At 38.7% G+C, this 23,752-nt stretch overlaps 1 long non-coding RNA gene across 1 annotated transcript; it reads left to right on the forward strand.

Annotated features, from left to right (window-relative positions):
- Nucleotides 1-222: 222 nt before the first annotated feature.
- On the forward strand, nucleotides 223-4,668 carry LOC134298954 (uncharacterized). The gene is made up of 2 exons (XR_010006088.1): nucleotides 223-492; nucleotides 1,484-4,668. It is a non-coding gene; the product is annotated as an uncharacterized LOC134298954 (long non-coding RNA).
- The last annotated feature ends 19,084 nt before the right edge of the window (nucleotides 4,669-23,752 follow it).

A 23,752-nucleotide genomic window follows, 5' to 3' on the forward strand; every position in this document is an offset into this window, starting at 1 on the left:
AACTAAGGAAACCATTTACCATATATTCTCGAAGATAAGCCGAGTTTTTCAGCCCTTATTTATGAGCTGAATAAGCCTCCCCCGGCTTATGTTCGGGTCAAGGTCAAGTCAGCAGCTGAGCCTGGAGGCCACCAGTATGTTTTCTTTTCCAAAACCTCCCTTCTTCGCTTCTCCTCCCAGGCTGGTTATCTTTTTTTTTTTTGAAAGAGAGAGAGACAGAAACAGAGACAAGAAGCGAATGTTTTCAAAAGCGAAAGGAGAATGTGAGAGAAATTCTTGCAAGCCAGACTGCATGGGTAGAAGGGGAAGGAAAAAAGATATTCTTGCAAATTTGCATGATTCATTACCATTACTATTATTATTATTATTATTATTATTATTATTATTATTATTATTATTATTACTACTACTACTACTACTACTACTACTACTATTATTGCAAGAACATTTGAGTCCAAAGGGAGGGAAGGAGAGAAAAGACAGCAACAGAAGGTGTGTATTTCTTTTTATTCCTAAGGAAACAAAAATGAGGTGGGTTTTTTTGGGAGGGGGAGAGAAGTTTTAAAAAGCCTTTTCTGGCTACTTTTAGAGTTTGAAAAAGGGAGAAAGAAAAGAGGTGGGAAAGGGCAGGAGAAAAGAGGACAAAGTTGTTTTTAGGGGGACTTTGCTGGAATTTCTTCCTTGGGTAAATGCATGCCCCAAAGCTTCTAAATATTTATATAGATGTCCCCCTACAAATACGTTAATATATGAATTTTCCCCTCATATGTTTACAGGTCTTTGCAAATCCTATGTAAATATAGATAGAGATTTCCATGTACGTGTATATCTGTGCCTATATGTACACATTAATTTTATATATTAATTTTATATGAATTTTACCCTCACATGTTTGCAAGTGCAGAGGGAAAATGCGTGTGTGCACACACACACACACAGATGTCTAGACAGATATAAACATTGATAAATAGGGCTTGGAAATATTGCAGCAGGAAAATGCACATAGAGGATTTGCAAAGGTTTTAGGGGAAAATACACATGTGAAATTAGTATATATAATGATAGATCTATATCTATGTGGGGAACTTATTTGTGAAGCAAAAGATAAGCAGTTACTGCCTTCCTGACCTGCATTTACATGGTGGAAGAGACAGGAAAAAGCAGTGTGAAGGAACAATTAAAAGACAGCACTCTGGGGATACTGCTTTTCTCCAATCTCAGTACTCTTCATTGCAGAAGCCCGAGATTTATAAAGCTGGCAGTACAGACAAAACAAAGATATTTTGAAATGCTGGTATTTCAAATGATTACATTAATTTAAAAAAATTACCATGCCAGGCTCATGAAGCAGGATTTTGGAAGATAAATGTCAATGCTTGGCAGGGAACCGCCCACAGGAATGCCCCTTGCTCCCCGTCACTGAAGCTATTCAACCCAGGCAAATTTGACAGATTCTCACATGTTTTTGGGTGTTTTTTTCCAGTTATATCCTGGTTCCTGAGTCCTGAAAATGATCTCAGACCATCTTCTCCCCCCTCCCATTTTTCCGAATGAATCCTAACACAACTGACAGGACGTTCCTCTGCATCGTGGGAAGAGCTCCATCATAGATCGTGGGATAAGGTCCTAAGATTGCACTGCTTTGCATTGTCTTTGGTTTTTAAGACCAGGGATAGCTACATTGGCAGAAGGCAGGCGCTTAGAATCAATTGACACTCTTTAAAGGCTTTTGATGAAAGGAAAAAGAATTCACCAATTTCCCTATCATTAACAACTGACTTAAGGGAGGATGTGTAACGGGTTCTTGTTCCAGGAGGACTCCCTCAAGTTAGAGTGCCAATCAGTGGCACATAGAGATAACCCTTGGTACCCTATGACTTTTTCATGAAAGTAAGCTGGGATGAACTTTAGGATCCATATGCTGCATTTTCAGCCAGGATATAGGCCATACACATAAATTCATGCCCACACATCCCTTTTGCGGATTTTGGTGGCCTTATTTCATCCAACTCTTATCTCTTGTGTCAACATTAGAATGCAAGTGCAAGTGTGAAAACAGAAAGATAACAGAAAATTATTATTATTATTATTATTATTATTATTATTAATGCTGTAAGAAAATTGCACAGACAGACTACAAACAGAGGCACAACTCTGTGGCCCAAATGATTCATTGGAACCTATGCCTCAAGTTTCACCTCCCTGCAGTTAAGAACTGGTGGGATCACAAACCTGCACAGGTTGTGGAAAATGAACACGCAAAGATACTGTGGGACTTCCGAATCCAGACTGACAAAGTTCTGGAACACAACACACCAGACATCACAGTTGTGGAAAAGAACAAGGTTTGGAAAAACTCAGCCGCTATCAGGACCTCAAGATTGAACTTCAAAGACTCTGGCAGAAACCAGTGCAGGTGCAATTTCATTGTCTCAATGACTTTATTCATTTTTAGCAATACTCATAAATAACAACATATTATAATAAATTTGAAATAATGTTTGCATATGTGTATATGTCATTTCATTGTTAGACCCAAATTGAAGCAACCAAAAATACTCCCTGAAAACATGATAGCATTCATTTAATTTTTAAACCATTACAAGTACACCTCAGTTAACAAAACAGAGTTATTCTTGGGCTTTATTTCTTTACCAGAAACATTGGTACTTGATAGAGCAATAATACGGAGAGAACAGGAATAGTTTATTACACTACAAAACGTATCAGCTGTTCAACATATTTCAGCAAACTTTTTATTCAAAAATATTAAATGAGACAACAAGTAAATCTTGCTGACATAAAAAAACACATTTTGACTCTTCTAGAGGCCACTTGAAAGCTTCTTCCAAATTCTTCTTCCAGAATTATTCTTCCAGAATTATTACACTATGTAACATGATTTTTGTTCCTGGTTTATAAATGTCATTTCCTAATTGGTTCTATCATAATAACATGGAAAAAAATTTATTAAACTGTAAACATTTTGTTTTTGCAGGACAGGCTACAGCACATTTTGCTATAGTTTTTCAATGACTATCTCATTGAGTCTCAACCAATTCAACATAGATTGCTGTGAGTTTTTGGGGCTGTATGGCCATGTTCCAGAAGCATTCTCTCCTGGCGTTTCACTCACATCTATGGCAGGCATCCTCAGAGGTTGTGAGGTCTGTTGAAAAGCAACAACAGACTTCAGAGAGAATGCTTCTGGAACATGGCCATACAGCCCGGAAAACTCAGTGATTCAAGCCATGAAAACCTTTGACAACACAATTCAACATAGTTTGTGGCATCCACAACAACAAAGTTTATGGAATACAACAACTATTTTCAAAGTGAAGAACACACAATTAAACAGGGAATAACACTTTTAAACAAGGAACAGAACATTTTTCAAATTTTGTTACACAGTATTACTTTTCTTTCATCAGCATTCTCATTTTGGTGGTGAACACTATAGACCAATGTTTTGTTTTGTTTTTTTTAAAAAAAACTTTTCAGGATAGCTACTCAGGCATAGGATATGCTTTCCCATTTTCTTTCTGTTTACTCTTTGCTCACAAAAGGATTTTGTAGGTGGCTGTGGTACTAAGCAACCACAGCTACAGTTTGATAAGCTAGAGTTGAATCCTATTCTTTCCCAGGTGAAGCTTTATTGCACTACTTCAGACATGCTTCTGAAATTCAGCCCTGAATGATGCAAGCAAACATCCAACTGAACAGAAAAAAGTTACTGAAGGTGAACATTGGATCCCACAACTCAAAGTGCAGAGAACCCAATGTTGATCAAGCTATTTTGACACAGGTACCTCTATTTTAGCAGTAAAATACCATTTCAAATTTAGGAAGTTAAGCAGCTAGCAATTTGCTACCTTTTCATGATACTCCAATAAGATGACTGTTTTCTTTTTTTCCCTAATTGTAGGGCCAGCATAAAAACAAACCTAGATGTAATATTATCAAAAAAAAGGATATGTTATTAATAAATATAACAAACACAAACTCTTTACCAAAGGATCTTCAGAATTGATGCTTGAGTATTACAGAAGCAATGAAGCCCACCTCCCTTCTGCATAAGATTGTGGCAGATCAGAAGGGATTTGCTGTGGAGATGGAGGGAGGAATGCTGAGATGTCTGACTTGCATAAAACACTCCAACAACAGACTTGCTGAACATGTTGATGATAAGCATCAGCCTTATGTGCCTTTCTTTTAGGGCAAGGCTCTTTAGGGATTGTTAAATTGAAAGAGAAATAATGACAGATGTTTCTTCCATTGCAGTTGTGAAGTCAAGGATTAAAAATAATATTCAAGTGCTTAAAGGAAGTCTGATAAATGGAATGTCGGGTTTATATAAATCCGTCTTTTAAGAAAGGTTTCTGTGGATAAAAGTAGAAAGTGAGCAAGTCAGATTTCTTCTCAAAGTAGTGAATGTCTGTGCCTGTGGATTTGTACAAAGCATTGGAAAAGCCACAACTTTATACTCACCTCATACCTCTGCTAAGTGCCCCCTGCCCCTGCCCTGCAAAACACACAGCCCACTGAGTGGTTTTTTAAGCATTTTATTTTATTTGATTTATAAGGATGGGTACACTGATGCATAGTGATTCAAATGTGGTTCTGTCAGTCAGAAAAATATTATGTTAATAAATTCAGTCATTAGTGGCATTAGTGAGCTGACCATTTATTCAAAGAGTACAAAAGTCATCTTATTATCAGTTTCAGATGACTGTGAAAAGGATGATGTTACAACAGGAAAATATATGTGCCTTCATCTTATGGATTGTGAAGTGTTTGAAATATTTTAATATGATTGGCTTTTTAATGGGTTTTAAAAACTGTTTAGCATATATTTCTTTGTTTTAATTCTACATCATAAGATACGTTGTTTCCCATATTGATGGAAAAGTAGAATAGAAATGAAATGAAAACAAAACAAAATAAAACCAGCCAAGGATAGAATACTCCAAGGCTTCCTCTCCACCTTTCGGATGCACTGACATTGTGTCAGCACCAGTGAACAGCTCCTTTCCAGAAGCTTGCTGGTGGCCTTATATTTCTGTACACATGGCTCAGCACCCTAAACAGCATTGCTAGAAATGTGATGCTGCCAGCGAGCTTCTGGGAAGGAGATGCTTGCCGGTGATACAGTATTGGTAGACATGTTGGAGTGAGGACAGTGGACTAGACTGGACCCAGTCAAATCCAGCTGCCCGCACCTTCAAAACTGTGGGATAATTCCTAGGACTTCCAGAAATCCAATGTTCTATTGATTCAGATTAATTTATAAGATCAGGCATGGGCAAACTTTTTTGCCCTGGGGCCACCAAGGGCTTGGTTGGGAGGGAGTGTGGGTGGTGTGAGAAAAGGTAGGGTCATGGGCCAGAAGGGGTGGGGCAGGGGCTGGAAGGGGCGGAGGTGGCCTGGAAGGGTGGAGCTGGGACCTCAGAGGGGCTGGGGCTGGGCGAGGGAAAGAGGCAGGTCTGTCCCCAGGAAGACAAACACAGCACTGCCGCTTGGTAACAAGATGTTTCTCTCCCCTGCTCCTCTGGACCCCAGGAAGGCCCCAAGGCCCAGAAAAGGGAGAGAAAGATGCTGCTGTCAAGCACACTTGGCAATAGCATGTTTATCCCCCGACTCTTCTCTGGGCCCCGGGAAGGCAGCGGCCCACCTTCCTCCAGGCCCAGAGGAGGGAGATAAGCACGCAGCTGCCGAGTGTTCTCCAGAGATTGCTTGGCAGAGGTGTGTCTCTGCCTCAGGCCTCCTCTCAGTCGAGGGACATGGCAAGCTACTGCATCCACATACTGAAGGGGAGGCCAAAGCAGACAGGGCTGGGACGAAGAGCCCAAAGAGTTTGCCCATGCCTGGACTAGATGCAGTGGTTCTGCTGCATATCCATATATGTGTTATATTGACTTCCCACTGTAGCTGAGCACTGGGTCCACTTTATTTATGTCCTGTAGACATGGCCCTATATTGGTTCTGAAACAATGATTGCATTATCTTAAACACACAAGCTTACTGAATGGAAAAAAGTAGACTGCAGAATGTTGGAACATGGAAAGGTTACTTTTTGGGACCATAAAATGAAGATTTCTCCAGCATTTAGTTAAAAAAATAACTTTCCCAAACTCTAAAGTAAGAATTGTTTCAATACCTGGTGGGAAAAGGCTGGATTGGTGAGAGCTTTGTAAAAGGCAAAAGATTTATACGAGCGGAAGAGAAACCAGAATAAGTTGGTGAGAGCTTTGTGAAACCTTTCCCCATCTCCATCAGGTATTCTGTGCCTTAAACAGCTAGAGCCAGGTAGAAATTCATCTAGTACAGGTTTGATATAAGATGTAATAAACTGGTGTCCTTTGTATAATATGGCAAAAATTAAGGTTTGTTTTTTGCATTTTAAAACAACATTTTCAAGCCATGAATGGTGGGATTTGTGGATGCAAAATATCTGGCTATGAAGGGCCAAAAGTAGGAACTTAAACAATTACCAATAAAAATATAGAATTCTTTGTCTCCCAGTGTCCACATCTCTAAAGAGAGTGACCTCTGCCGGCACTGATATCCCTTCAGACAGTCTTAACTGACAACAAAAACAATATCTTGACAAAAATGTATAACTCTAACATCATTATTTTTCTTTTTTAAACATCTTTCTTGATGAAGAAGCCAGTGAGCTTTAAAAACTTGCATGATATTATTTTGTGCATTTTTGATTGGCCCAGCTATTGTATTTATGTGGTGTGTTGCTGCATTTTACGATTCGTCCACAGCAAGAATAAATGACCTTTTGTGTCAAGTATGCTGCTTGGTTTTGGAAAAAGAAATCCTCTGAAACCAATGTATTGTTAGCAGGGAAGATTGCCCCCTTTAAATAAACAAGAAGAAAGAGGTTTGAGATCTAAAACCAAAGCTGTAAATTTAAAACAACCTCTCTCAGTAATGAATTGTCAGTTAGTTATTGATTTATTTTAGTGCCACATTCTGTAAACATTTCAGATAAGTGCATCCTGTCACGTTGCTCCATCTCTTAAAGGTAATGTGAACAACAACAGAAAAGGGACACACCCAGAGCAGTTCTGGGTGAGATACTTGCTCTTTTATCAGAAGCTCTCCTGGACTCATGGTTCCAGACATTGTCTGCCAGCAGAACAGAGAAGAAAGACAAAGAGCTGCTCCTGGTGGTGTTTGGCCATGTTATCGTATTATAAATTGTGTGTTGGAGGGGGTAATTTTTGCCCTTTCTCTTCACTCCATACCCAAGAGGTCAGCACGTGAAAAGCCCTATATAGTGTAAACATCACTGTGAAATAGCTAATTTGCCACAGTGGCAGGGGTTCTTCTTGCTTCTCCTCTACCTCCTTTTCTCTTTCAGCCATCTGACAGCACTTCCTCTGCCTGCCACCTTCTGACCCGATTCAGGGACACTACGTGTGATCATTTGTTCATCAATTATGTAACATCAGCAGGACTGGGGAAGAGGGGAATTTCTCCCATCACTGCTACCATCTTCACCACCTTTCTTTTCTTTTATATGCATAAGTGATTGTAGAGAGAGGGAGAAGGGAGAGGAAGAGAAGAATAATTTGCATGCAAAATTCTGTAAGAAAGCAACAGAGCTAGAACTTGGAAAGAGTACAAATATTTTGGAATCCAAGTGTTCCTGTTGAATGTGCTGCCTCTGAACTCTGTCAAAGCAGAGACCGGCTGCCAGTTCATAGCCCTCTAGTGCCTGAGTTTTGTCACATCCACAGTTTTTTTCTCCCTCTTTCTTTTCCTTTAAGCTTGTATGTAACACCTCCGCCTCCCTCCTTCCCTCTTCCCTGCCCAAAAAACCTTCAGCTCATAATATTCCACATGCTGAGTGTCAGCTGAGTCCAAACAAAGAGACCTTTCTCCTCTGGCAGAAATTCGTTAAAGTCTCCAAGCATCAGAATTTATGGCAGCCCTCTTTTGAAATGCTTGACATTTCCTCACAATTTCTTAGATATACTTGGTGGTCAGAGTGCGTCATCTTTGTTTGAATTTATCACACATAATAAGCCATTTTCTCCCCGTTTAATGTCATCCCCTCGGTAACCGGGAGGTCTGAGGCAACAACGCAAAAACAGCAAATTTGTCAATGGAATGTGTAAAGCTTAGTATAAATTTATCTTGTCCTAATCCCCTTGGCCTCTTTTCATACCATGATTTTTTCATATGCATATGAGAATTTTCAGAGGATTCGTTTCTCACACATTTCACTGCCTGTGGGCAGAACTGAAACACAGCCCTGAGCTGTCAACTTCCATCAAGGCAAATTAAAAAAGGGGAGGGGGGAGAGAAAGAGGTCCCATACAGTAAACAACAGTTTGCCTCCCCAACTTCTGGTTGCTTTGAAAGTGAACAATATTTCCTCTGTGTTTGTAACTTATATAGAGCTTAACTCTATGGAAATATCTGAAAAGCTAAATAAGGTCAAAGTTGAGTTGATAAAGTGAATTACATACAAGAATAAGGAACTTGGGCATTCCAATAAAATTTATTGTAAATGGTAAAAGAAAGCTCACAGATGCCAAATGTTGCTCAACAAAGATTTTCTGTGGTAGCAGAGCTCATAAAACACTTTGCTTTTCTTAGCCCCCAACTTGCATCCTCTGTTTCTCAACTCACCACCTGTTACTTTTAGACTCTCTGTTCTGGTAACCTTGGTGGTCACCAAAATATTTACTGAAACAGCAATGAAATGTTGGTTCGACGTTTTGGGGTTTTTTTCCCACGCAGAAATTTGGTGATAGGTTGTGACTTTATGAAGCCAGTATAGATTATTTAATACTTTTATTCTCATTGGCCATTTTTTATTGTATCCCTATGAAAGATTTTAGGTTCCAAACAATGAAAAGTCATTATATCAAAAGATTATTGGGGAATCATCTTGAATCCCATGGTGGAAGAAAGGAAGAATATAAATTAAATAAACAAATAAAAATAAATGAAACTATGACCTTCCAGACAGTGTTGAACTCCAACTGGTCTCAGCCCTCTCCAGCCTGATCAATTATGGGATATGACAGGAATCGTAGTTCTTATCATACCTCAACTTCAATAGATTTGCAAGTTGACAAGTATTAAAAGAATGTGTTGTCGAAGGCTTTCATGGCCGGGATCACAGGGTTGTTGTATGTCTTTCGGGCTGTGTGGCCATGTTCCAGAAGCATTAAAAGAATGTGACACAATCCAGGCTACCGCAGTTCCAAAAGAGTATTATCAGTCTTAAAGGGAAGCTTAGAAAGGCATTCTTCATGACTACTCTGCAAGTAAGAGGACACTCTGAGAATTATCTAGAGAACCATTTCTGTTTGAAAAATGAATATTTTGAAGGCAACGCAGTGGGGCCTCTTGACATAGCAAAATGCCTCAACATCTCTTAATCTAGCTTTGTCTATTTCAGTGGAATTCTTATGATGAGAATATTTATAAAAGTCATTATATACCATTTAGTTACCAATACATTTCTGCTGAAACTTCACACAAACATTTTTTTGGTAATCACTTCTAAGGGCATCACCTGGTGCAATCTGCATCCCCATCCCCCAAGTGATATACTTTATATCAGTGGTTCTCAACCTGTGGGTCCCCAGGTGTTTTGGCCTACAACTCCCAGAAATCTCAGCCAGTTTACCAGCTGTTAGGATTTCTGGGAGTTGAAGGCCAAAACATCTGAAGACCCACAGTTTGAGAACCACTGATTTATGTCAAGAGGCACACAGGGCAATAACTGGGGTAATTTAAAAAGTAATATAATCCATTGTGCTCAAGGAGAGAAAACTGTATAATGGTGCTAATGGCTAATTTGCAATCACTGCTATCTTTTCTTCAAATTCCATACCTTTACAGTGGACATGGACTGAGGAACCCTTCAAATAGAGAGAGCAATTATAATGTTCAGATTTGGTCTCTGTCAGCCATTCAAACAGAATAATCTGTAAAATAGTACAGATCACACACAGGTACTATAAATTAGAAACTAAGTGTTGGACCAAGGGTGGAAATCATGTGACACTCTGGATATTGTTAGATTGCAATCATTTGCATTCCTAACCATTAGCTTTGCTAGCTTAGGCTGCTGGGAGATGCATTGCAAAGACAAACTGAACCTGCAAAATTTCAACCCGTGTTCTAGACCTGCTAGATGTTGGTAAAAAGACAACAGGCAAGCACCATAAATGGATATGGCATTTTTTAATTCCACAAAGATGGTGTAGTCTTAACAGTATTATATTAAAAGACAACTGATTATTCAAAACACATTTGAAGAAGTTTAACAACCAGAAATGCCTAGATATATAGCAATTATTTTGTGAATACATTTTCTTTCCTCAAATAGTATTTATGGCAGTGTTCACTGTTACAATGGAGACAAAAACATTATTCCATATAATGTTTAATTGCAACGATAGGAAGAGATGGGGACAAAAGAGATTTTTAATATTAGCTAATCAAACCCATAACATTTTAAAACCTAAAAATCTTTGGTTATCTTACTGTTTGAGCTAATTGTTATTTTATATGGTGGAAATGGGCCATTTCTGTTTCTCACCATGTCACACAGTATGAGACTAAAATGACATTCAGTTATGTTAAAGGGGTATTAAATTTAAAACCAATGGAAGGAAACATTTCCTTATGTAGAATATAGCCATTGAAGCAATTACCATGGCTGGCATTAGAATAGGACTGGGTAATTGTAACCACTAAGAACATTTGTAGCTATGTAATCAAAGCTAATAATATGGTCATGAAATGTAATGCTACAGGGTATCCGCTGATTGTCCATAGAGGTGAGAAATTAATTTATGATTATTTGCTACATGGTATATGATGTTTCTACTCCCCCAGCCCTGAACCAGGCAGACTGGCCGTTACTGAAAACAGAATGTGTTTTGAGGGTTGTGATCGCCTTGCACTTTGCCAGCATAGCAAAGCAAAGTGTAAAAAACCACCACAACTCCATTGCTTGTTCTTAACTCCTCAACACAATGGACAGACTAAATGTTAACATACTGTTGCATGTGTAAGATTTATAGGGTAAATTAGAATGTTCAGATTGTAAAAGTCCATTCTAGGCATTCTGAAGTCTAAAGGCCTCTTTGCACTGCATAGATATAGATAGCACTATGATTCCAGTTTGACTGTCATCTCTTCAGCCCATGGAATCCTGAGATTGCAGTTTGGTGATCTGTCTGACAGGGAATTCTAAAGTATAGATCCCAGGATTTCATAGGATGGAAGCATGTCAGTTAAAGTCAAATCACAATACTATAAATCTGTAATGTCCCTAAATGTGAATGTCCTACATTACATTCAACACTTGGATACTGGAGATAGTCAGAACATTGCTTCCTCCATGCCTTCATTTTGGGGAACTGTATTAGATTTGGTACTTCTTGTACATATTCTTCTTTTGAGAAGCTCCTAATTTCTAATATGTCTGTCATAGGCAGATACAATGGAAAAATATAAGTTTCAAAAATGCAATTGCAACTGAAAGAAAAAAACTTCACTATCCCTACTGATTTCTTTTCTTTTTTAAAGGCTGCATACATACATACATACATACATACATACACACATTAAACAATAGCAAATTCCATTATGGCACAAGTTTTTGTGGATCCATCATCATCCACCACACTGAGCCAGTATCTGCATCTATGTTTTCAATATATTAAATCCAATTTCATCTATGGTAAAGCTTTTTTGGTTTGTGTGGTTCTCAGAGCTATTTGAAGTTGGGATTTTTCCCTAGGAAGTTGCTCAAGGGTGTGCAGTTCTACAGCTCATTGGGTCATCATGTACTCAAGCAGGGCCTTAAATCTGTGCCTGTTACATTGCAATTGATTTTCCAGTAAAGACAAGGGCTGTGGTATTCCACACACATAGCAGAGAGATGGAAGAGATTGTCTACATAAAGTGGGGATGTGCTGCCTCTGCAATACAATGTATTTACCTGCTAACCTGCTTCTCTCAAAGGCCAGAAAGAAAATAACCATCTCACTCAGATTTACCCGCTAAATCATCTTAAGTATTTCACTTGTGATCAATCTGCTAACATTTTCTTCCAAAAGCAAGCCATTGTTGAAAGCAACTAAGAAAATATTTGAATATGTTTTCCTTGAAGTTTTCCCCTAGAAATAGGAAAATAAGAAAAAAGATTTCCCCTATTTAAGATATTAAAAGGGGATTACAGCACAATTCAACTTTTTATTTTATTTTGGGAAATGATGTTAGAAACATTGGATCACATAACTGACCGTGCCATGCTGACTGCAAAATAACCTGCCTGCCCATAGCTCTTGTTTTCCAGCCAACAAGATATATTACTACAAAGTCTACTCTGATACCACACTGCAAGAGAAAAAAATTCTGGTTGAGAGCCTTAATAGGTTGGATGTTTCATTAGGCGCACAGGGCTTCTTCCCCTTCTAATGGAATCTAGCTGGAGAAAGGGGAATGAGACCACTGAACACAGAATGCCAATCAGCTTTGGTGCCAGTCAAGTCTGGATGGTGAAGAAGAAAGCAAAAGCTGTTACATGATATCACTTTCTTTTATTAAATGCTTCAAGTAGCAGTTAGCCTCACAAGAGTCCAAGTCATTCCCACAAATATAACAATATTGAGATTAAAAGAGAGGCTGCTAAAGAATAATAAAGCAATATTAACATAATATATCTGAAGAATGGAAAATATTGATACATATAGATTATGTTAGTTAGAGCATGACAATAATTGTCAGATATTACTAGGGTAACAGGGACATTAGAAATTATAATCTAGTCATATGTCACATTTGTTTAGCTCTCAGCTAGAAGTCAGTGAAGTGGGCAGCTGAACTTTTATAATATCAGTCAGCCTTACCTTGAAATAATTGTACTTCTGTATTCTTTCTTCCCACCATAGCCACCACCATTTTCTTTTAATAGCACATCATAAAATGCCATGGCTTAAGTGCCTATGAAGAACTACTTGTATCTTATGTCAACGTTTCCCCTCCTAAAACACTTTCCCCCAGAGTCAGCATCTGATGTGTAACCTTTTTTCAGCCTTGACACACAAGATATATCAGAGACAGTTTGATGTATATGCAATAAAAAGGAGTAGCAACATGCTTGGAAAACAGTGAAATTTACTGTTGTGAAAATGATGGCATTTTGATCCCATGGAAGCCTCTGGCCCTGGTCTTGGCCCCTATCATCCCACAGAGCAGGAAAAATTGTGAAATAAAGTTTATTAAGCCTCCAGGAGTAGTGGCACTTTCTAGGATCAACCCATTTTGGGTAGGCTTGCCATGGTGTGTTAACCTGTAAACTGTATTTCTTATAAAGCACTCCTATGACACTGCACCATACATCAAAGCCCCACCTGGACTGCTGGGGATGACTTCCTGGATCACCAAATGTGTTATATCTATTGCACTTTAGTTTCAAAACTGCCAAATTGCCACCACCCTCCCTCATACACACTTACCTATATCATGTTAAATCCAGTTGCTTTGTAAGATTGTCTTTTTTTCTCTCTCCCCTGAAGAACATGTTTCTAGTTGTTGTTGTTGTTAGATCCTTTAAAAATGGTTGCCATAAAAGATATATGCATTGCTTGAACAATCTGCCAGAGGAAGCAGTCTCACTCTATATACCCTGTTTCCCCAAAAATAAAACATCCCTGGAAAATAAGACCTAGTAGAGGTTTTGCTGAATTGTTAAATATAAGGCCTCCTCTGAAAGTAAGACCTAGCAAAGTTTTTGTTTGGAAGCATGCCTGCTGAACAGAACACCAGAACATGCAGGATCGGTAAATGTACATATTATAGCTGGTTGTACATTGAAATAATGGTAGTAACAAGAAATTCCTGATAAGATTCACAGTTTGTCTGGTCATGCTGGTTTGTGATGACAACTACTGTACAGTATATAATAAAGGTTCATTTTTTTTGTTCAACTATAAAAGTGAATTCTTCATAGAAAAATAAGACATCCCCTGAAAATAAGACCTAGTGCATCTTTGGGAGCAAAAATTAATATAAGGCACTGTCTTATTTTCGGGAAAACAGCATAATGAAAAGGACAGCTCTGCTGAGGAAATTTCACCCTTACTTTCCCAGGTCACTAGTTGATACTCCCTAGACTGGGGGCTCATCTATATGGGCATTATAACCCAGTTTTATTCTGAATTTGCTCCTGGCTGTCCTCACAATAGTCCTGCAGATTCAGTAAGTATCATAGGATACACTAGGTCAATCGGATTTAGCTCTGCATTAGGAGATGTTGGTGGAGCTTGCTTGAAACTCTGGAGTTAGTCTGAAACTTTGGAGCAGTGGAGACAACAGAATCATGCCTGATTTGGAGTAGTCCACTGTTCACATGGGGCACTACTGCTATCCTGTTTCCCCTGCATTCGTCACAGAAAAAAGTAGATGGGTGATGCCTGCATTACGACTGGCAACACTTCCAAATAGTTGCAAAGGTCTACATGAGCATTTGGCCATTGTGGATGTCCTGTGCTGACATCATCAGAGGCACCCATGTGACCAGGAAATAGGTGGAGGCACCCCCCCCCCTCCATTCTTCTTCCTGGTCTCTTCATTCGTCTGTTGATGTCAATACAGGGTGCCCATGAGAACCAGGACCGCACAGAGAACTTTGTGGCCAACCGAGAACAGCAACAGTAGTGATGGGCATGGTCAACTTCCTTTTCCCTACCCAGTCCTGCTGTCCACACTGCATTGAAACTGCAGAGATTCTCTGGAGTTTCAGGCAAACTCCAGAGCACCCCCCAACTTTTCCTAATGCAGGGCTAAACTGGATTAATCCAGTTGACCACAAGTGGAAAAATATCATAAACACAGCCACTCAAAAAATAAGGGAGAGACAAGGTGATAATGCCCATAATACCTTCAATCTTCTGTGAGTTTTAATCTAAACAAACCAAGGATCCATGTGAACACCTGGCCAGCCCTATTCCCCCAAAATGTTCACTACCTTCTGTAGCATTTTTAAAGTTCAGACTAAAACCAGGAGCACATCCTAAACACATTGATATGAAAACCATCAGTTTCCAATGGGTGGAATTTAACATACCTACAGATTTTAGAACTAAGCCTTAATAAAGACATTTTAGGTTTTTAGATTGGATGTGCAAAATCTGAAAAATCATCTAGTGACTTTACAAGGAACATGGCCTTCTGGGTAAAAACACAGGGAGTGGGTTTGGCCTTAATATAAGCCAAATTCAGCCCTTTGGCCTAAGGTTGTCCATGACTGCCTCATTATGATCTGGATAAATGTTTGCCGAAATAGACTATGTAATGCAAAGTAGATTCTAACTATGCCAAACAGCTTTGAATTCTAGATCAATAACTATCTATCTAGCAATAACTGTATAAAGAATAACTGTATAAAAACAGCCTCAAAAGGAAAAAATATATATGCAGGGAGAAAAATTGGAGTCATTCCAGCTACCGTTCACCTGATCAACAACCTGTTTGATTTTTTGTACTAAGGGTTCTTATGTTTCCTCAGCAATGTGACTGCTTTTGAATTACCATTTTCAAATTAGACTAATTAGGCACTTAATATCATGGAAAATTACCTTTTTTCATACATACTTAGGGTGGAGGTGTAACAAAAGAATGTACAACTTCTGCTCCCACAGGGTTCCTGATATTACTTTTTCTCTGGAGTCATACATGAAGAAGGAACTGAGAAATAAAGCAAAGTAAGGGCATGCTCTTTAATATTTTACAAGAACGTTCATAAATGTGTTTCCAAAAGCTTTTATGGTCATTATACAGAACATTCACTCACTTGAAATGAAGGAAAATACTTTTAGATGTTTCTTTCAAAATATTAAAACAACAACCAAACAGGCATAAACACATAAATAACAGGACTTTCTTTTTTAAAGACAGTGGTTTCTAGTTCACCTAACAAAGACATATCTGTCTGCTTCAATGATTCCTTACTGAATATGAATGAGGAGCCTTTTAATGATGTACGGTAATTAAGCTTGAGCTGCCCCCCACTCCCACCCCACTGTCAGCAGCTTCTCAGGCAAACAGCCATTGAATCAGATGATTGACAAACCAGACAGTGGACATGTACTGTAGCTGATGAAGAACAAAGAGCACTGGGGCCATGGCATCTGATGCACACTGCAGTTCAGACAGGACAAAGAGCCCCAATACTACACACCCTGTAATCTCACCCGTGCAAGCTGCCCGTGACCTCCCAGGTTTGTGTCAAATCCCGTCCTACCTGTCCCCCCACCCCAAGAACAGCCTGCTGGTGTATGCATTAGGATGACTAACCCTAATTAGAATGCATCGATTTGCTGTGTCTTCAATAGACACATGGAAACATTCCTTTAAAAATTATTTTTATATCTCCCAGAATCCTCCAGCAAACATAACTACTTTTATAAAAACTTAATTAAAGCCATCTAAACTAAAGATATCATCACATCTTTCATGGGAAAGTGGCTCAACAGGATGTCACATACTTCACATGCAGAAGGCCCAAGTTTCAACCTTGGCATCAAGAGCTAGGAAAAGGTGTGACCACAAATCCCATAGAGCCAAGATGAGCCAACAGTGTCAGGTTAGATGAACCAATGGTTTTTGTCAGAATAAGGCAGTATGCTATATACCATAAATTAAACATGTTTTTTTTCCTATGATAATGGCAGGGATGATGGTAGCTTTTTTGTGTTTTCATGAAGAAAGTAAAATTGTTGGGTTATCTAGCAATCATGCATGCATTTTCAATGTGGGATGGTTTATGTAGTTAGCTTGTTTTGTTGCTTAGTAACCTGAAGCCAAAGCTGCATTCCAAAGTTGATGGCACCATTTTAGGGAAATGGGAAATGTGGGAAATGGGAGTATACTTCCTGGAGACTTACAGGAAGTGACATATGCCTTTAGAATTTGGGGCATAAAAGGGGAGACTGTTTCTCTTCACTCTCTTTGACTCTTTTGTCTTTTCCTGTTTCTTGATCCTGACATGCCATGCTGATGTTACTTCTTTGTTAAGAGATATGTAGTATCCTGAACTGTATTCTTTTTGAACTAAGATGTTTTTACCTGTATAACCATCATCATACAAGATTGTGAGTAAACATATTTTTGCTATTTTACTTTTGATGTCTCTGGTGCTTATTTTATGTGCATGACTCTTTAAAGGGAAAGGGGGCTGGCTATTTTGCTTTTTCTCACCTCTGCTCACATAAACCCCTAGTCTTCTGCGTTTTTGCTACTCTGCACCAATATCTAACCATATTAGTATCATAATCCTAAAAGGTTATGAATATAGTGGGAGTGGAATAGTGAATCCCCTAATGCTAACTCTTCTATTTCTGTTTATTCTACACCCACTATAGGACAGTCTGAGATTCATTTCACGTGGGTTAGACAAAGACTTTTGTAATTCTGTAAACAATTTATTTTAATCTTATATTTTGCTTGTTTTAGTTCTATCAGAATTTGCTTTTATCTCTTTGTATTCTGTAAACCAATCAGAACCACACCTTTCGGGAAAAGGTGGGAAATAAAAATTGATTGATTGATTGATTGATAGTAGCATTAGAAGAGTCAGGCAGGTATATAATTGTAGAAAGAAATGGTGTTATTCAGTCAGTACATGTGTATTTATGTGTGCATAGCCCGTGGTTGTGCAGCAGGTTAAACTGCTGAGTTGCTGAACTTGCTGACCAAAAGGGTGGCAGTTCGAATCCGAGGAGCGGGGTGAGCTTCCACTGTTAGCCCAGGCTTCTGCCAACCTAGCCGTTTGTGCAAATGTGAGTAGATTAATAGGTACTGCTCCGGTGGGAAGGTAACGGTGCTCCATGCATGTCCTGTTTTGTCTCTCAAGAACAGCCTTAAGACACTGTGGTAAGTAAATGAAAAGTGCTTTACTTCAGCAAAACATAAAGTACAATACACTCAGCGAAATAATGCAAAACAAAGCCAGGAAGTCTTACTTCAGACAAAGAAACAGGCATAAATCCAGATGCAGACTTGGAGCAGGCAAACAGAGAGTGGAGGCATTAGAGTCAGTTTGTTACCAGCAAGAGCTGGCTGCACCTGCTTCGGCTTTTATAGCTAGGGCAGTTCCTAATTACTTAGCTGCATTTCTGGCAGCTAATCTAGCTGAACGACGTCTCTGCTCTGTTTCCTTTCACCTCTCCTGGAATGAAGGTACTAGCAAAGTCTCCTCCTCAGACTCCAACTCACCCTCAGATTCATAAACACTTTCCTGCTCCCCTTCCTCTTCTGAAGAAGAGGAATCCCTGACAATGCAGTCATGCCAGCCACATGACCTTGGAGGTGTCTACGGACAACACCAGCTCTTCATCTTAGAAATGGAGATGAGCACCAACCCCCAGAGTCGGACATGACTAGACTTTATGTCAGGATAATACCTTTACCTTTACCTTAAAAAGTGGCTGCTATGCATTTGTATATACACCAAATTATGGTGTTAAAGCAATGTGGATATAGCAATAGTATTGTTTTAATCTGAATAACTTTAATCCAGGAGCATTATCCATCAAAATACAAATTCACCAACTTTTCTACTTGTTCTCTTTTCTCTCCCTTTTGAGAAGCAGAGATAAATCCCAGTAGTGCAATTAAAAGCCAAGCTAAATATTACTTTGTTGGGCTTAATGCTAGATTACAATGTGCACATAATGACCCCGTTCTAGTAATATCATCTGATTTAGTTTGAAAACTGGAGCCTGCCATATGTTCGCCAATAAGACCTGAGACATTCTTTTCCTTGTTAATTTTCCAGCCAACTGCTACCAAGGATACTGATTTGTACTAGAATCGTATTGTTTTAGAACATCATGCTCATTAACATGGTTCATTTTATTACACTGCTTCTATCAGCAAGGAGGCTGAGAATTCACAGTTTGCCCTTTGTGTTTGGCACAAGGAGATGAGCCAGCTAACAAAGCCGGATCACCAGTTCTGCCACATAGCTGCAGCTGAGAAATTCTCCTGGGTAATCTGTAGGGGTGGTCTGAGATATTTAGCTGTCTGAGGCAAACCAGGACATAGATCTTCCCTTAGAGTAAAAGCACATATTGCCAAGGCCAGGCATATTATTTTACAGAAAACCCAACAGTCATCTCTGTCCCTCCCTGATAGTAAAATGCAACAACCATAAACTACAGAAATGACCCTTTCCTTTTTTTTTTTCATGGCATCCAAGTTTTTCTACTTAAAAAGCTGCCTCCCTCTGCCTAATGGTAGGACTGACCCTAAAAATGAATCAGCATAGTGAAAGCGTTTGGATCTTGCTTCCTCTTGTTTCGGTATCAGATATTTGCTCTTCTTTGTTTCGGCTTTATTAGCATTCTATAGAACAGTGACACAAAACTGTTCTCGTGCCCCTTTTTTCTGTGATTCTCTGATCTTTTGAAAGTTCATAATACCAAATTTTTGAGAAAGGAACACATCTCCATAAGTGAAGACCAATTTAATGCTAACAATCAAACATTTTTTAAAAAGGATAGGTTTCATGGAGAACTACTTCCAATGTTATCTACTTTTCCAAGTGCAAAGAGCTACGTAGCTTTACAATTAATTCCCTTTGCTTAAGAAGTAAATGCTAGTTACATCTACAGTTATGGGAGCGTGGTCTCACTAAATGGTAGAAGGCTCATGTGGACACCGAACCAGTCCGCATCCGAGTTGGTCATGCTCAAAATTTGTGACTGCTCAGAGTTTCATCAAAACTCTGGAGCATTCTCCATCTTTTCAGAGCCAAATTGGTTTAACTCGGTTTAACATTAAAGACCAGAAGTCCCTGAATATTGTGTAGATATCTAGGAGTGATTTCTGGGCCACTGTGGGTCTTTTGTCTGGTGTAGACAAGCTCTTTGATTCAGCAACTGCCTACAGCACACCTATTCCAAACTTGAACTGGAAAAACTACAGGGTATCAATGGGACAATTTTCTATCCCTGGGACTTTCCAGTTGCTGCATGGACTACCAAATATATCTTTAAAGAAATGGGTAAGGGATTGTTGTTGTTTTTTATTTTTAAAGAAAAACAACTTTAAATTATAATGGCCATTAAGTTATTTGAGGGACTAGTTACTTGTCTAAGTTCTGAATATTTAAACCAATAACACTACACTGTGTCATACTTCCATATCATGTTTGTGGGTGGAAGGCTGAGGTACAGGCAGAAAAATAGTAATTGTCACATTATGAAACCAGTGTCAAAATAGCCATTTAGGGGTACTTGATATCTGAAGTACTCAATTCAGAGACTGACCATATGCTCATTATTTGATATCTGTAACATATGATAGTATCTGAAGAGTTTATAGTCTAAATATATCACAACAAGTAGAAATTAAAAAGCAGATGGGGAAAGCACAAGGTAACGGCATGATTACCATAGAAAACATCTGTCACAACACACCAGCTGCCCAGTTATATGCAAAGGTTTTTAGGCATCACAACAGAGGTGAATTTAAAGAAAGTCTTGAGCAGATAATGCTGTGTCTTTCTAGTTTGTAAGGAAGCTCATTCTGTCCCACACTAATAATTACACATCTAATTTTTGAAGCAAATATTTCAAACTGAGATTTTTTTTTGTCCAACTCAATGTTGATTCTCTGTGTGCTCACTTTGACACCATATTTACAAACAATTTACTATGGACTGCCATCAGAAATTGGCATTATTGTTATTTTCTTTTTATATCCCATTTTGCTTTCACAGATAACCCTAATCTAAATTCATAGTAATAGAAACATAAGGTTAAATGGCTTCAATTAAATATTTTGTCAAACTTGGCTAAATCCACACTGTAGAATTATAGCAGTATAACACCACATCAGCTGGCAAGGCGCAATGCTATGGAATCATGGGAGTTATAGTTTGGAGAGATATTTACACTTCTCTGATCAGAGAGATCTAGGGTCACAGCAATGAACAAATCTTGGGAACCCATAACATAGAGGTATGGCAATTGGAATAGTGTCAAACTGTTATAATTCTGCAGTGTGGATATTCTATTGTGTTTGATCCAGACTTGGCGAAAACAAGCTGAAATCAGAATAAGGCATAAGCATAGCAAATATGAGGTCATTGTTGCCAGTCCCTTAATAAAATTTTCCTTCAGCCCCCAAATATCTATCATTGCAATAACCTAAAATTTCACGTGAACATTTAGAGACAGAGTTTAAACACCCAAAGGAAACCTATATACAGTGCTCCCTCACTACTTCGCGGTTCACTTTTTGTGGATTCTCTGTTTTGCGGTTTTTCAATAAACTCTAAAAGACTATTCTAAATCATTAAAAATACAATTTACAGCCTAAGGAAAGGAGGAAGGAGAAGCCAGAGGGAGAGAAAAGGAGCCCAAGCGGCAACAAGAGGAGAGGGAAGTGACCTATCAACACACAATTGGTTGATAAAGACTTAAAATAGTGTATAACTACTAAAATAATGTATAAATATTAAAATAAATATAGTGTCCCTACTTTGCGGATTTTCACTTATTGCGGGTGGTCCTGGAACCTAACCCCAGAGATAAGTGAGAGAACACTGTATATGTGAACCAAGCAAATACAAGAATTCTAGATACTAATTATTTTCTGTTCAATGCTAGAAATGTCGAGAAAATTACCTTTGACAGGCAGAATTTTTATTTGAGAGTGAGTTTGCCTCATGATTAACCCTCATGCTCAAGAATGGGTCATTTTAATCCTCATAGTGGTACAATTCAAAGACATAGCCATGTTAATCTGGATCAGTACCTTACCTATCCCATAGAAAGAACTGTCACTGCCAGGCTTCCCCTGTTCTTCTCGATGAGAACACTTCAAGTGTTCTCCTTATTTCCTCTTATGACATTTTCACCTTACAACCTTATGACACTTTTCACCTTACAACATTGCACCCAGTGGCACAATGGGTTAAATCCTTGTGCCAGCAGGATTGTTGACCAACAGATCAGCGGTTCGAATCTGGGGAGAGCAGATGAGCTCCTTCTGTCTGTTCCAGCTCCCCGTGTGGGGACATGAGAAAGGTCTCCCACAGGGATGGTAAAACATCAAACATCTGGGCGTCCCCTGGGCAACATCCTTGCAGATGGCCAATCCTCTCACACCAGAAGCGACTTGCAGTTTCTCAAGTTGCTCCTGACACGAAAAAAACAAGCAGTTATTTTCAAATGTTTGCATAAATTAGATAGCAAACTCAATAAACATTTCCAGAGGGTAAATAAAATGTATTTGTTCAGCCTTTATACTGGGACTGGCTGTTAGTTTCTAGATTAGTTATTAAATTTGGGGCCAAGATGTGCATTAAACCCACTGTTTCTACCTTTTTTTACCAACTTGCAGGATTTGTACTCAAAAGCCACCTTTCATACATTGAAAATCCATGATGTGTACCCAATACAAGGATCCTTGACACAGCCACTGTAAAAACCATGGAGGTGCTGAGTTTCTCTGTCTATTTACTTTCATATCTTGTTTATGAAATGGATCATATAAAACAGGTTGCGGAGGTTGGATGGTGTCAAAATTGGCAGGAGAACAGCTTTACCTAAAACAAAAAGATGCCTAACTTTCTTAAAAAGTAATTCAGAAGTTAATAAATCACATCTCCATCTGCCCCTGGGTTTCTCTGCTTATTGTAATAACTCTGGGATGTGTGTGTGTTTTGTTAATTCCACTTCCAGCTCTATAGGAATGGCTGCTTTGCACTCCCCACCCCCTTTCCTTCTCTCTCCCTCTCTTTTACTTCTAAATCAGTAAACTATGATGTATGTGTCTCTCCCTGAATAACGTTATTATATGATGCTGCTGGAGCACTGAATAGCTTGGCTGTGGACTGCTGAACCCTTTGAATGTAATTGTTTTAACACCATGAAATGAAGTAATGCATAAAATTGATAATAAACGGATATCTCTCTGCCTGTGCATGCAAATGAGCACTTAGTACCAGGGCACAGATGCCACCATTGTTTTCCCCCCTTGAAAATGACAAAGTAAGAGAAAATATCTACCAAGAGCTTACAAAGTACGGTAGTTGCTTTTTCATTATTTTTGAGATTTTCACAGAGTTGGGAAACCAAACAGTTGTGCCAACATTTAGAAAGAGAGGGCATGGGGAAAATGGGAGAAGGCTTCCCTGTAATAGACTGGAACATTCTTGGGGGGTTTGGGGTGGGGGGGAGATAGGGAGGGTTTTTGTCACTTCGGCTTTCCTTGTTCCTTTCTTAAAAAGTGAATGATTTATTTTCGATAATCTCTTTCACTGCTGTCTTGTTGGCTATATACATTTATACAGGGGAAAATAAAAGTTCCATTTTGTTCTGATTTCCTGGAAAGTCAGCCTATAGTTTTGATGAGAGCATGTGTTTTTTTTAAAAAAAAAAAATCCTTGGTGTTAAAAAATTTCTTGTTTTTTTTTTAACTACAATTGCACAAGACATGAATTTTCACCTTTTTTCTTTTCCTTTTAAATCTAACAAAGGTTTTAAGAATTACTATTACTCTGTAAAGCATAGTAAAGCCCAAGGGTTAAACCAATATCTTACCATCAAACATTCATTTTTATTTAATATGATTTTAATACATTCCACACCCATAGCATCAGTAGAAAACACACATAGACTTTTTTTTTCAACTTCTGAGTTCTCATATTCTCCTTCCATCAGTAGATTTATTAAACAGCCATGAAGAT

This window comes from Anolis carolinensis, chromosome 4 (assembly GCF_035594765.1).
Source record: "Anolis carolinensis isolate JA03-04 chromosome 4, rAnoCar3.1.pri, whole genome shotgun sequence".
Lineage (NCBI taxonomy): Eukaryota > Metazoa > Chordata > Lepidosauria > Squamata > Dactyloidae > Anolis > Anolis carolinensis.